This window comes from Myotis lucifugus, unplaced genomic scaffold (assembly GCF_000147115.1).
Source record: "Myotis lucifugus unplaced genomic scaffold, Myoluc2.0 scaffold_25, whole genome shotgun sequence".
Taxonomy (NCBI): domain Eukaryota; kingdom Metazoa; phylum Chordata; class Mammalia; order Chiroptera; family Vespertilionidae; genus Myotis; species Myotis lucifugus.
Genome location: NW_005871073.1, coordinates 7,210,177 through 7,225,456, shown reverse-complemented (window position 1 = coordinate 7,225,456; position 15,280 = coordinate 7,210,177). Strand labels below are relative to the sequence as shown.

The 15,280-nt window shown below is 37.5% G+C and overlaps 1 long non-coding RNA gene across 1 annotated transcript in view; it reads right to left on the bottom strand.

Moving 5' to 3' along the window:
* Window positions 1-6,590: 6,590 nt before the first annotated feature.
* Window positions 6,591-15,280, bottom strand: part of LOC111825414 — a 250,564-nt gene continuing 241,874 nt past the window's right edge. Inside the window, exon 3 of the long non-coding RNA XR_002828572.1 lies at window positions 6,591-6,696. This is a non-coding gene — a long non-coding RNA (uncharacterized LOC111825414). The remainder of the gene's footprint in view (window positions 6,697-15,280) is intronic.

Below are 15,280 nucleotides of genomic sequence, written 5' to 3'. Positions count from 1 at the left end.
TCTTCTTACTTCCCAAGCCTTCCTCTACTGATGCCAGCTATCTTTTAAAACACAATTCTGATCACGGTGCCCCCTTGCTTAAACATTTTGGTAACTTCACTGTTTCCTAGAAGGAGTCTCAACTCTTTAGAGTAACATACAAGGCTTTGTTTATTGGGCTGCAATTTGAAACTGAATTCTACTTTTTAAAAAATATATTTTTATTGATTTTAGGGAGGAAGGGAGAGGGAGAGAGAGATAGAAACATCAACGATGAGAGAGAATCATTGGTTGGCTGCCTCCTACATGCCCCCTACTGGGGAATGTGCCCTTGAGAGGAATTGAACCTGGGACTCTTCAGTCCACAGGCTGACGCTCTATCCACTGAGCCAAACCGGCTAAGGCTGAAACTGAATTCTAGTAGACACTTTCCCCACCATGTAGCCTGCACACCACGCACTGCAGTTAGGCGCAACAACTTCTTATTCCCTGAGAAAGACACACTCTGGTCTGAATCCATGCTATTCTTTCTGCCTGGGGTGGCCCCTCCTCTGCTTGTGAATACCTGCTTATACTTAAAGACACAGCTTATTTATTAACTTTTCTGTAAAACTGTTATCAACCAACCCAGCACTTGTTTCCAAACTCCAGGGAGAATGAACAACACCTTCTCTGTGCTCTTATAGTGCTAAGTACACACCTGTGTTACAATGCTTGCCATATTTTTTGTGTGTGATTGTTTATTAACATGTCTTTCTCCCCCATATGATTTTGGATTTTTCATGGACCATGTGATTTTTCTCTGCATCTGTAATAATGATCACAAGGCTTAGCATATATATATATATATATATGAAGTTGGCTTATTTTCAGATAGTTTCTCAGCCTGACAACTTGACCAGTTCTATTCTAGTTCCTGCATCCAATCATTTTCCTCCTGTTGGGAATTTGGGAAGTGAAGAAAGTCTCTGGACAGCCGCCTGTTCACCTATGTCAGATGCCTGTCCATGCTTCAGTCCGTCATTGCGTAGGTTTAAGAAGTTTACCTCCTGTGCATTCATACACAGTGATGCTCCCTGGGATTTGTAACAAACAGGGGCTGAAAAATAAATTTCTAAGTGCCATTCAGTAGTAAGCCTGAAGTTGAGCAAGGCAACATAAATACAAGCTTATATTTTCTGTCTCCTTGAAGGTGGTAGCAAGCACAGAAACAGAGAGAAACTGCTTTACAAGTAGTAAACCCCACTAACTTCGTAACTTCTCTGTATTGTGGTCACTCTGGAGGCCAGTTTCATTGGCCAGTGTTTCTGTCATCTAGACGCCCAGATAAGCAGAAAGTGATGCTTTGTTTGTTTTCAGCTTTCTCTTAAAGATTATGTCTTTATATTTTTAAGGGGCTGGATTGTAGATTTAGCCTTAGGAAGTTCAAATAAATGTACTTAAGAAAAATCCCCAGTATATTACCAGAACTTTTATTAGTGATGTTGGTATAAACCAGAAGGTAAAAACAATAATAAAGGCTCCTTTATTATCAATAATAAAGGAACTCAATGGTTAATGTGGCATAAAACCTGGTTATGAGAACCTGACCTGATAATAATATTCATTGTTTTTCTCCAGCCACATTCTCAGCCTTGGCTCCTCCAGCTCCCTCTGACTTCAAAGGAACACGCTGCATGAAGAGGGCGGACACACAATAGAAGACCTGGTCCGATTATCCCTCTCTGTTTGGAAATGGGTACAGATTATAGATATGTTTTCTTCTGTCTCGGCTTTGGACTCTATAATGTCAATTACCTCAAGCAAAACCCCCTACCTAGACTAATGCACAGATTTAGATTATACCAAAATTGCATAAAATTGGAAACAAGATATTAATAATAATCCATAACGGTGTAACATAATTGAATACATGTTTATTTTCATTGGCTTTGGCTGGTACAATAAAAAAGTAAATTAGTTTAGAGATTTAGGTTTTATATTTATTATGCCCTGACTTCTTTTGTTCTTCCCTTACCACTTCACATTAGCAACGAGGTAATTAAAAGGAGCCTACTTCTCGTATACTGTTCTGCTATAGTATATTTTGCCTCTTAATATGTGTTTGTGTGTTTATAAATGTGTATGTGCATTGATTATTTTAACCAATGTTTGAAAATAAAGCTGCAATGCTAAAGGCCAGAGGAATGAATTAGCCTGACCTGGTAATTAAAAAGACCGTACATGGAGTATTAACCAGGAACCACTGTTGGACTTTTCACCCTCAACCCAAAAGGAAAAGGCAAGCATAATAATCCCACATCACCTCTGAAAATGATGTCAGGAAATGTTTTCTCAGAGTCACCTACTGGTCAAGACTTACATCAAGTGAAACTGAATAATGAAGGATCGGGGATTCTGGAAGGGCAAAAGTTCGAACAGGAGACCTTTAGCCCTGGGGCCTGCAATGCATAATAATACTTCCTGTTTGTTTCATAGGTGCTTACCATTCCCTGAAGCAAAAAACATTTAAAAGTTCCATGGTAGGGACTAAATGCTCTGGTTCTACTCATGTTTTTTTTTTAGGATTATTTCCCACAGAAGCAAATCAATACAATTGGAGCTACCAGATAAAAATAACAACAAAATCCCCAATGAAGTCTTTATTAAAGACTTAAAGCTGTGCTTATTAGGCTTCCAGAATATTTGGGATTGTCCAAACTACAAAAGAATTACATAAACTTTGGATTTCATCAAGGTTGGTTTGCTGTTTAAATACTTAATAAAGACTCCATTTTCCTTGTGAGAGTCTAGATTGACTACATGATTCCTTATTAACCAATCTAATCTTATAGCAATAACAGTTACTGGAAATTTGACTGCAGAAATGCCTTAGTATGAACTGTTTCTGCTCACAAATATAGAAGATTGCAGGTAAATAACATGAAGGTTTTCTTTTTTTCATTACAAAAATAACTTAGAAATGTATAAAATATAAACATTCTTTTTTAAAAAAATATAATGAATGGTTTAGTAAGCCCCAGCTTTAGTGGTTTATCATTTTTTAGCCAGCTTTTGGGCTTGATTATTAATGCTCCAAGAAAATGGAGCAAGAAACTTGAATGCAAACCTTTCAATCAGGTAATTCTATAGTTTTTAAGTGGCAATGAAGGATATTTCCTCAGGAAAATCTTGGAAATTACCAGTGTCGCACATTTTATTAATCCATGTTTAACCTGAAGCCTAGAAACCAGCTCCCCTTCTTCCTATCTTCAAAATTTCTATTACAAACTGTACTATGTTGAAGTTTATGTGACAGGCCATTTCAACACTTTTGTTTAGTTAACTGGAAGTGCATCACTTTTAAAGAAAAGCCCTATTGCCAAAAAATATAAACAGGCCCAACTCTGATTAATATAAATATTTAAAAAGCAGAACATTCTGTTACATCTTACAAAAACAATTCTGAGGTAGCTGATGGGAAAGAAAAAAGTGCTTTCCTACATTAGACAAATCCAACAGAATACAGCTGCAGAACAAAATTTTAAGTAAATATGAATCGTTTGTCTTTTCACAGGGCCAGGGTATTTACTTAAATGTAGTTATTTTAGAACACTTTATGTTTCATTAGTACAATGAAAGTTTTTTTTAAAACAGTTTTAGTTCTGAAGTATTTGATTTAAATTTCAAAGTCCTCTAATTAAAAAACGCCATTAAAATTGTTCCTCCTGCCCGGTTTAGGGTTTTGCTAATAAGCCACTGGACAAGAGATGTGTGAAATGAATAGATGAAGAAAAACGTTGACAGCAAAAGCGAGGTCTGGAGGGTGAAGTTAGTTTATTAGGCCCCGTTTGTCACGAATGGCCCTGCTGCACATATAAAAGCAAATCCCTCTACCTTAGAAGATTAATTCTGAAGGAGGCACTCTTGGGTCAAAGTATACATAAGCGTGTGCCTAATCTCAGAGAAATCAGGCTATTTTCTCACAGCAATTAAGCAGAGGTCTGGGTTTCACCCACAGTGTATTTAAACACAGGATACAATTAAACCCTAAAGTATTAATATCTTTGCTCTGCAAAATTGCTCAGGAAATAGATTTTGCCCTATTCCAAATGAAAAGCAAGGCAAATTAAGAGAATAACTTGATTCTTAGTTAAGTTGCTTAAAATAAGAGTGTCGTATTGTCTTCTAATTGCAAATGTCTTATGTACATAAAGACCGTTCTTGCTTCACAATAGGGCAAGAGCTATATGCTTTCTAGTTCCTTTAATCTAGTATAATGCATTTGCATGAAAATATAGTGTAATGAAATTTTTTATTCAGTATGTTAAAAATCAACTCCTTATAAAAATTTGAGAATTCACTGTTTACCATCGACAATATGTCACAACTAGGAAGCTTTGCAACCTTCGTAAAGAGTAAAAACGTAAATTTAAATTGTAAGCAACCAAGTGTTCAGATGGATTGTTTTCTGCAGAAGTTTTTCTTGAAGTCATTTTATTCATATACTCATTTTGAGTCAAGAGCTAATCTTCTAGAGAAAATTATTGCCAGTTTAAAACACTGCTTCAAAAATGCTGAACATTAAAAAAAACACCTTTAATTTGTTGTGCATCATTCTCTAATGGCAACATTTTAATAGTACAAAAGTTAACTGAATAAACCACCATTTTTATACAGTCTTGAAAAAACCTGGTATTAAAAAAGTTTACTCATATTAAAATTTTGTTACTTCTCTTTTTTCAATTATTAGATTAATATTCCATTTTATTGCCAAACTAAATTCTCTTTGACTTTTTTGGGGAAGAGTAATGGGTGAAAGTTGGTCTTGGAATTGAAAATGATAGAAATGAATAGTTTTTTTATTTATATAGCAGATTCAATATTTACTTCATTTTATGTAAGAATTCATAGCATGATGGTTATTGGTGTACAATCCAGTGAGAAATCTTATAATCCAAGACACATAGGCATGTCTTTAGACATTTACAAAACTGGAAAACAATGGAGCAAAATAGAATGAATCAGATGTGGGAGGGTATGCATGCGTGTGTGTACTAACATATTTTCTTACCTAACACTCCACTGTTGCTTTTAAGAGGAGCTGAGTACTTAAGGGTAGAGTGTACAAGGCAAAGTCTACTTGAAGCCACACTATAAATAGCTCAGGCACCTTTTTGATGTGTGCTGGGATATGTGAGAAGGCATGCAATCTGAATTTTACGAAGGATTGTTTTTACAGGACCAGTGACTTTAATAGTACTTCTTGCTGACATCACTGGCAAATCGGTCTACTCTGTAACCTTTAAAAGTGCAGCATATCCCAAAATGATAAGTTACTTATTAAACAAATGTTCTTTCTTTTTCTTCTTCTTCTTCTTTTTTTTTTTTAGTGCAACTGACCTTTAAATGATTATTTCTCAGCACTTGCAACAAAGAGAATCTCACCTATCACCTTTACACTTTTGATGCTACAGGGAGTAGATCCATAACCTTTTCACAACGCTTAACGCACAGCACAACATGGGATTAGGGACGCTAATGAGCACTTTTTCTCTTAAGGAGGAAGTCCTATTACTTTATGAAATTGTTGCAGTACACTGAACCTATGGAAAAGTATAACCAGAAATCGTTATGTTGTTCAATCTGCAACCATTTTAGAAAATAGAACTCCAACGCATCAAAAGGTAACTTCCTGCCAATGACAGTCTCTACTGAAAAAATTTCCCCCTCAACTTCAAAGGTGTGTGTGTGTGTGTGTGTGTGTGTGTGTGTGTGTGTGATATTTAAATAATTCTTTTTGATTAGAAAAAAAACATTGTCTTTAGGTTCAGGCACTTATACAATATTTGCAGTCAATTTGAGCTACACCTATACACAACTAGACGGGTACCCCTTTTCACTAATTGGGAGAAAAAGCTTTTGAAACTCCAGAAGTATTGATGGAGTCTATATCCTGCAATGTTAGCGATTTTAAGACTGTGCTTTCCTCAGAAACATCTTTCCTTGTAAAGATGTAATGGGTATAATCAAGTTGTGGTTTTCCTGAATTAAGCAGAGATGATAATTATAAACTTTATTCTCAGGAATCAACCCAAATTCAGCACATATTAGGAAAAGCTCATGTTTTCTGGGATCACTTTACTAATAAAAGGAGATCCATGTTACTTTAAGTCCCAGTGGCCTTTTCCTGAGCAGATAACCTAGTCTACACTTTAGTTGGAGCTACTGAATTTGATAAAGTTTCATTAGCCTAAATATTTCCCTCTTAAAGAAAAGCAATAGACCAATTTTGAAAAATTCCAAGAAACATTTCGTGATCTGAAGGATTCAAAGAAGCTTTACATATATTTTCCTGAAACATTAAGGTCCAAATAGCTGCTTATGTTCCAGAATAAACTTTTTTCCTTGTAAAGCTGACCTCATTTATAAAATAATATTTTAGCAATGTGTTTGACTCTTAAAATGTTTAAATATCAGCCTTCCACAGAAGAAAAAAATCATTTTTCACTTGTTTTTCTCTCTCCTCTTTTCCCACATCTCTTAATATATGAGGATGAATTGCCAAGAGATCTGAGAATTTTTTTTCCTAAATAATGAAAAATAACTGTTTTGAAATATCGGTCACTTACGATTCTCTTTTTGGCTCTGACTTGGTAATATTTTGTAAAACATGAGGGGCAGCCACACGCCTTCATCAGAGAAATCAAAATTAATGTCCTTTGGAAACATTGGGCTCTAAGAGAAAAACATAATAATAGCAGAGATCTGACTTACTTGGCTCTCTTTCGTTTAATTTACAAAGAGACAAGTCAGTTATTTTATTGGCATGTAATCACCAAGAAAACTATGCAGGCTTAAGACGAAACTGACTCGTTGTCAGGACTTCCTGGGTCTTATTCATTAATTATCCTGGCTGCCAACGAACAACAGCTGAAAATCAACAATGCTGGATAAAATAATCATCAAGGGCTTCTATGTCTGTAAACTATTTAAATTCTTGAAATTGAATATTTATGATGAGTGATGCTCCTTTAACGTATACCATATTCCCGCCAGTCCTCAGCTCTGACTGCATTCAGACAGCCCGGATGCTCCAGTCCCTTTCCCACACCCACCTTCCCTCGGCTTCGTCGCAGCGTCGCAGCCCCCTCTGGTGACACCAGGCCGTTTAGAAAACTGCACACCTGCTGTCACTCGCCCCGCTCATTTCGTGTGTGTGTGTGTGTGTGTGTGTGCGCGCTTGACAATGGTTCAGTTTCAAGATCCTATCTGCCCTTTCAAAGGCAGCCGCCGTGAAACAGTTGTGAAGTTTATTTTGCGCTTATCAGTACAATGTAAACCAGCGTGGGCTTGCCTCCTCGGCATTAGGGAACCCACGTTGTCTGTGAGCACAGACAGCACTGTGGCCACAGATGTGACTGGTTAACTGTACAAGCAAGGAGGATAAGTCCACATAACAATACTTCATTCACCAAGGAAATCTGCAGTGGATTACAGCTTCTCTCTGGTTAAGTCTGGTCTTAATTTACTGCTTTTATTCAGTTTTCAACCACAAACGAGCCCCTTATGAGGCATTCACTATGCAGAATTGACAACTCTTTTTATCTACTTGAAAAATATTTTTGGATAATAATTTATGGTTACCAAATATTTTAAGCAGTTTGAATAGTTATATTATATTCTTTCAATGCTTAATGATGCAGGGTCCCCTGTAAAAATGGAATGCCAGGCAATCTGGTAATTTTACATACAGTATTCATAACAACAGAGCAATTTGGCCATACAGAAACGCAAACCCTGAATATTGCATAGCAAGACTTTTAAAGACTTTTTAAAGCTCTTAAATTGTATCTCGGGAGAAAGTCAGAGTTCAAGAACTAAAGGCCCTATATATATGTGAAAATAATTTTGGCAAGCACTATATTTTATTTATGGATTATTATGTTTAAAATAGCATATTTTGAACAACCTTCAGAAGGAAAAAAAAAAGCTGCAGGTCTCTCTGAGGACACAAGGGAGAGTTCACATGCCATTTATATTTTATACATGAAACCGAAATGTGTGGGTAGGTTAGTACTTTTTCACCATCAAACGAATTCTCTTAATTTATATTCTGAATTAATGCCATCTTCTTAAAAAATCCATCTGAAGGTGCTCATTATTATTGGGCAAAGAGTCGTTTTCAAGGACTGATTGCCAGTAACTGGAACGACCCTGGAAACCTCAAATAGGCCGGAAAACATCATATACCTCTAACAAGTGGCAAGTGCCGGTAACAGAGTTCATCATTTTAGATGTACATCTTCGAGTCCTGCGAACCAGCGACCCTGTAACTGGAGACGGGACCCATGTAAATAAGATGGAATGTATGTTATAAACGGAGACCATCTAAGTAGTGTGGTTGATGTTCTTTGAGATGATCAGAGATCCTTTTGCTTTGCTTTAGAGTAATTTAAATTGCGGGTACACAAAGCTTTATAACTTTCCTCTTGGCAGAACTTGAGCACTTTCAAACTCATTGATACTAAGGGCTTCTCCCCATTGCAGAATGAACTTCCTGTAGATAAACAAAGGAGAACATTCCACTGAGGTACTTGCCGTGTTTTCCTCATTAGTGGCTACACTGCCTTGAGCAGGGAATGAGTGCTTGGGGAAAAGCATCCTCCACATTAACAAGAGAGGACATTGCTTTTACAAGGAAGAACACTTTATAGTTTTCTAACACATCTCTCCTCCTGTGCCACATGTAAATCATATTTTCAAAAACCCCAAACTATGTGTGTACTTTAGAGGGGAAACCTGCATGAACGTGCAATAGAAAGACAATGAATGGAGTCACTTTGGTTAGTTAAGCAATTATTGCTTCTTTGTCCATTCAAATGTTGTGTAGTTTTCATCATAAAAACAGGTGGGGTTTGCTCGGCGTTAGCGTTGCAGTTGGTTTGTAATTTTGCTCAAAAGAATTCTCTATGTTTTCATTCTGGTTATTTTAGAACTTGTCATGTTCTGCCTTTAATCTGGCTTCATCACTTTCATAGATGTTCTAACAAAGGTGTAAAAGAACAGGTTAGAAAGGTGATAAATGAGACACAGAAACACCAGATTCAAATGCCACTTAATAGAATTCCCAAGTCATTTATATTAGAATAGTTTCATTAATAATATCACAGCTACCTTCTGTTGTTTTTCGCAAACATATTAACATATAGATGAGAGCAGCTTCTGTAACAGAATATAGAGGTTTGGAATTATGACAACAGCAGTCAACTAGCCTCGTTAGTCCAGGCAAAAATAGTTTCTAATCATCAGTCGTGGGCCAATGAGCACAAGATTGGGGAACATTTGGTGCATTCTCTGTGATCCACGTGGTACACAGACCCATAATGTTTGACACCATGTATATTACATCCTGTGTACCCGGATGCTAGTCTCATTTCTTCTTCCTCTTCCTGACAAGCATTATTTGTTAAGTGAGAGTGGGAGGGTCATTTAACAATGAATTTCCCCATTGTATAGCATTACAAAGCTATCCGGGCTAAATAACTTGTTTTTTAAGTCACTGTGCAATTTCAAGGTTTTAATGGTCCTTAAAATATAATACCCTGTGTCATTTATTTCCTGAAATGAAAGCTAGTACCAGCCTTTGAAATGCATGTAAAACAAGTGGTTCAATGTGGTTTGAAGACAGCATGAAAACTTGGTAAGCAATTAATTTACCCTGAATGTGTTCCTAATGGTTTGTGCCTTTTCTTACTGATTAAAATAAAAATCCAGATTTAATCAAAAGAAAATCAAATAAAACTTACATCCATATCTTTTTATAGAGCATTTGTTAGTGTGGAACTCACATACAGCAGGGCAGGAAGGCTGAACATTTAAATGATTTAAAAATAAAGGTGTTTCTGGTTGAACAGTAGAAACATTTCCCCCTGTGCCTCGAACAAAGCTATGGGAGAAGGGAAGAATTTGAAATGGAAAACTGGATCAAATGAGCATAGAGAAGGGGCTGATTTCCTAACAGGATAAACCTGCAAGTGACACCTGTTTGGGGAAAAGAAGTTGTAGAATGACTGCTGACTTGCAGAGGCCCAGGTTTAAGAGTTGAGGTTGGCCAGAAACATCGCTGACTCTCAAGACTTAGCTACAAAACAGAGAGGAGTCTGGTTGATGTGTCTGCCAGCCAGTTTATTAACAAGGAGCCTAACAAGAACATAGATACATCTTGCTAGTAAAGTCATACTGTCTGAGAGACACTGCACAGGCAGAGGAGACGGTCGTCAGAGGATCATGTGTAACATAAAGATTGAAGACCTAGGAGTCCAAGAGTAAAAGGGAATGCATCTCAATGGTTAGTGGGGCCAAGAGAATTAGAGCCAGGCACAAATGCATGCAGGGTGTCAATCTTCGAGGGCTACAGATGAAATGATCATGACCTTTTTTCAGTAGAAACTCTAAGTCCCTCTCTCGGCAGAGTGGGCAGACATGACAAACCCAAAGATCCAGAAATCAGTGAAACGTTGAAGAGTTACCAGAGGACAGCAACAAAGTCACAGAGCTTGCTCTTGAGTAAATGCCAAAGGAGTCTCAGGGGTTTCACCAGGCAGCAATACTCAAGAGATATTCCTTGTAGGAAAAGGACAGCCATGGCTGAAAGGACAGCATGGCATCCAGCAAGATGTGTATGTCCAAGACTGAGACTGAGACCATGCCTTCCCATTTCCTAGTGAGGAAGTAATAGAGGTTAAATAACTTTATCATGCCATACTTACTGCATGGTATGATAATTGCATTTATACACATACCTAGATTAATTGCTTGGTAAAACATATATAGCCTTCACCCCAATTGTTGAGTTCATCAAGAACAAGAACACTGGTTGCCAAAGTCTCAAGGTGTAGAACGTCTATTCAGGTGCCAAGTAGAAACACCTGAAATGTGGGTATGTCCAACTAAGCATTCCATCATCTTCTTGGCACCTAGCAAAGACTGGCCTCCACTGAATCTGCCGAACACGCTGTAACCGGATAAATACTACATGCCTATCATCTGAATGGGACTGGTCCCTGATTGGAGTATTGCCAAGTAACCCAATTTTAGAATAGCACAAATTTTAATTATATGTTTCATTTAACTGGCACCTGTCCTTGGAGGCTGTCATTAAAATCTAACAAGTTATGATGTGGGAACTATTATTATCTATGATTTATAGAGAGGCAAAAATAAACAAGGAGAGAAGGAAAGAAAGGCTGAGAGGTTTAGAGGAGTGGGAGAATTGGAAGAGTAGAGATTCCACTGGTGAACATCAGCACCATATCAATTCCATTAGAAATTGAAAACCCAGATCATTGAATTTCTGGTGTTTGAGGTATGATTTTATTTACTAACTGTCTACTTCATCCACATTTTCATGTTGTGGGGAGAGTACACCACTCTTTTCCTGGGTAAACTGGGAAAAAAATGCCTCTTAAGTAATATGCTTCATCCTGAATACACAGTAGTTTAAAAATAACTTCTACCAATTTTTAAATTTCATACTATGTGTCTTTGATATATGAGGGAAGGGGCTGGGGTGTCGATGACATAAGATAGAAAATATGTTGATAATCACTGAATTTGGGTAGTGGGCATATGGGCTTTGTTATGCTTTTCTGTTTGCTTTAAGCAGTGTGTAGATTTGGAATTTTCTGTGATAAAAAGTTAAAAGAAATTCTATTAAAAACAACAACACTTAAATACTTGTACAATTTTATTTGGGCAAATTAATTCATTTTATGCTGCAAAATTTGGCCCTAAACCGGAGAACAGATCATCTTATATTAATTCTATTATATTACTAAGCTTATGTTAATGATCCCACTATAACTCTACCAAGTCCTCCTAAAAATGGAAAGCCAAAAATTTATATATTTTTCTAATCTCTCCTTTTACAAGCAGTCTTTTTATAACAGCCTTAGGTTTTCAGACTGAATGCCAATGGGCTTCCTGTTTAGATCAAATTTAGCTTTAACTGAAATAATTAGCCTTTGGTCCTAATTCTAATGGAAATGTAAGACTTTAACTATTCAGTGATAGTAGCACTATTAGACACTGCTGCGAACAGTGAGCTATGTGAAATAATTAGCGAACCGCTTCTATTATGGATACACAGAATTTGTCCTAAACCAAAGGCAAAACACCTCATAACAACTACTGCCTTTTAACCTTTACATGCATTTAAATAAAAAATGTGTACTGGAACTGCACATTAATAAGGCCTGTTAAGCTTGGGAGAATATTTCACGTTCATCTGTAGTTCATCAGACAGGTTCACGACCTCAGTAGCATTGCTAGCTCCTGCAGTTCCTAAGCCGCCATTGGGGCAGGGGGGTGAAGGAGGAAGGGGAAAGACTATTGGATGCTCAGAAAATTTTACTAAAATTGACAGGAACAAGGGAACACACTCTGATATTGAGTGTATGCTCTGAAATTAGCCTATAGAAAACGAAACATATTGGATGGATTGACTGTTACTCCTCTAGGAACTTTACAAAGAAGCAACTAAAGGGAGCTAAATATAATGCTGCAGTTTTATTCGTGATGTAGGACATGTCAGGTCAGCCTCTGCTTTGTGTCTGGAGGTTCACACAAAGGGGGACTTCAGCCTAATTTCACAACTTTCTCAGTTGTATGATGATGACCAATACATAGGGTGTCCCCCGAAATGTACACACACACTTTGAACAATTATAAAGGCAGTGCTTATTAAAATACATTTCATTTTCAACATGAGCTGTCAGCTGTTAGAGTGCAGATACATTTTATTGGGACACCCTGTATAAATAATGTTTCTTGAGACTTTTTTTCCTCACTAAACGGTATCTGGTTAGAAGCATCCTAGCGTTCATGTTTATCCGGCCTCCCCCCACATCTCCTGGTGAAGGACATTGTGTGCGAGCCATTCCCCATGCAGGGCATTGCTGCTAGCAAAGGTCCCGCTGAAGCGGTGAAGTCAGTCCGGTTACATCTCCATCACTCAGCCTGAGAAAATTTCCTCCACGGAGCTGATTCGTGCTCCTTCTTTGGATCTGCCACTGGCAGCACAATGAGGGATGAATGAAACAAGCACTCAGCAGCTGAATGCCCTTAAGACCACTTGGGAACTGTATTTGGTGCCAAATAAAGTGACCTGCCGGTGTCAGCTGCGGGAAGCATATTGTACTGAGCTCGGCGGTCTGTCCCAGTTGCCTATTCATTTCGGAGGAAATTTTCAGGTATTGAATTTTAATCCATGATGTCCAATTATAATTTGGGACCCTTTTACATTGGAGACTGGGCTTCACCCCCATTTGGCAATTAAGTCAGAACTGCCTAATACATGATTTTTAATTTCCGGAAAGCAGGTGCTTCCTTTGGTGTCACCAATCTCTGATTTTCCTTCCTCCTTTGGCTTGAGCTATTTTCATTATCATACCCCTCCTCCCGCCCCCACCCTTTTCTCTAAGTGTTCACTGCATGTGAGATGATTTTCCTGCTTAAGCCTGTAGGGATTCCCATGGGCTTCTATTAAGAGTGCTTATACATTTAAAAAATCTTCATCTGGTAGGTATCTGTTTGATCTCCACTTTGTAATAACTTACCATATTGTTTTTTAAAGTTATCTGAATAAAGGCTTGTTTACAACATTATCTAACACTTGCAATTACAAAGCAAGACTCTCCAGAAATAATTATTGTCTGTGTTAACTTTCTTTGTCTCCTATTTTTGCCAATTCAATTAGAGACTTCTCCAACAATTCAAAAACCATTGTTTGAGTTTCTTTAAGGCTGCGTGCCTTCTCCAAACAGTACTTTATTGTTCAAAGTCAGTATTTGAGAGCGCCTCTAAGTCAGATCCTATCTGTAGAGAAGCTCCTCTCCATGCACATGCACTGAGAGAGTGCAGCCTTATCTTGCAAAGCTTCTTTCTGCAAGACTGAGCCAGTACCTGTAGAGCCAGTAGAGAGGAGATTGTGAAACCAGATGTCAGTTTGTGCCAACGATGACAGCCTCTTTATCCATTCCATGGCTATGAATGAGCGGCCTTTTGCACTATTTTTATTCCCACACATGAATTATGAAATATTGTGGAAATATTATTGCTATGATGGCCATCAGTAGGGTTAAATTTAAACCTTTGGTGGCCATAGACAGACCTAAGTCATTGATAAGGGAGATGAGTAAAAAGAAGAAAAAGCAAACAAGCAAACAAAGAAAAATACGGAGTGGAAATATGAAGGAATAAGAAGGGGAGAGAAGTTGGAGGAAGGAAAAGAGGAAGAGAGGCTTAAATCGGAACACAACTGAGTGATACCATCACGGGGCTTAATCCACTCATCCTTGGCTGTCCTCTGTAGGCTGAGAGCGCAGATGCCTCTGCTACCTCCCTGGACCCCGCTGAACAGTCAGATAATTAGCTGGGGAGTAGCCAAACCTGATAGTCTTTAATGGGCCCAATGGGCAAATGTTTCTTTTAAAAAGAGCAAAGCAAGGGAGTTCTGGATTTGAAAGATGCAAAATGAGAGAACTTTGAAAAACACGCTCTGTTGCCTAACAAAAGGGTATAGTGAATATTTCAGTTAAAGAGTTAGTTGTCCTAGAATACAATAAATATGGCTTGATTAAAACGTGTGAAATTATATGTGGATATATGTCTAAAGCTATTTTCTAAGAAGCATGTACGTCCTGCTAGATATTAACTAATTCTTCCTTTAAAAAAGTGTGCCCCTCAAATACATTTTGAGATTCTAAACCATATTTGCCTTCTGGGTAAATCACAATGCTTATTACCATGTTGTAGGTACTGAGAAGTCCTGCAGTGAAAAAACCTTTTTATATTGAACCCCAACTTTTAAAAAATTGGCTATGAAACTTTTCCCTGTAAAATGCTATTAATGGTTTGCATTTTCTGAAACACAATTATAAAGCAACGTATCCCTGTATTAGTATTGTTGTTGCTTTTGTTTTGAAAAGTAAAAATAGCTGAAGTACATAGTAGGTATTGTCTTTGAAACCAGAATATGACAGTTTAATACATCTGCTTAAATCCATGCCTGTTTCCTTCTTTGTATCCCCTGAAAATAAATTAAGGGCAGGGTCCATGTATCTCTGAGAACTTGCATAGGGCTTGGCAAATTTTGAGTACTCAATAAATGTTTGTTGGAATGAATGAATGAACACTGTAGCAAACATCTTTTTAAGCCATAGATTCAATCACATTCGAATGTGGGTTTTAAAAAAATAATTCTTGGCCTCAAAAGAAAAATAACAGAAGTGAAGGTGAGAATGACTAAATTGAACTGGTC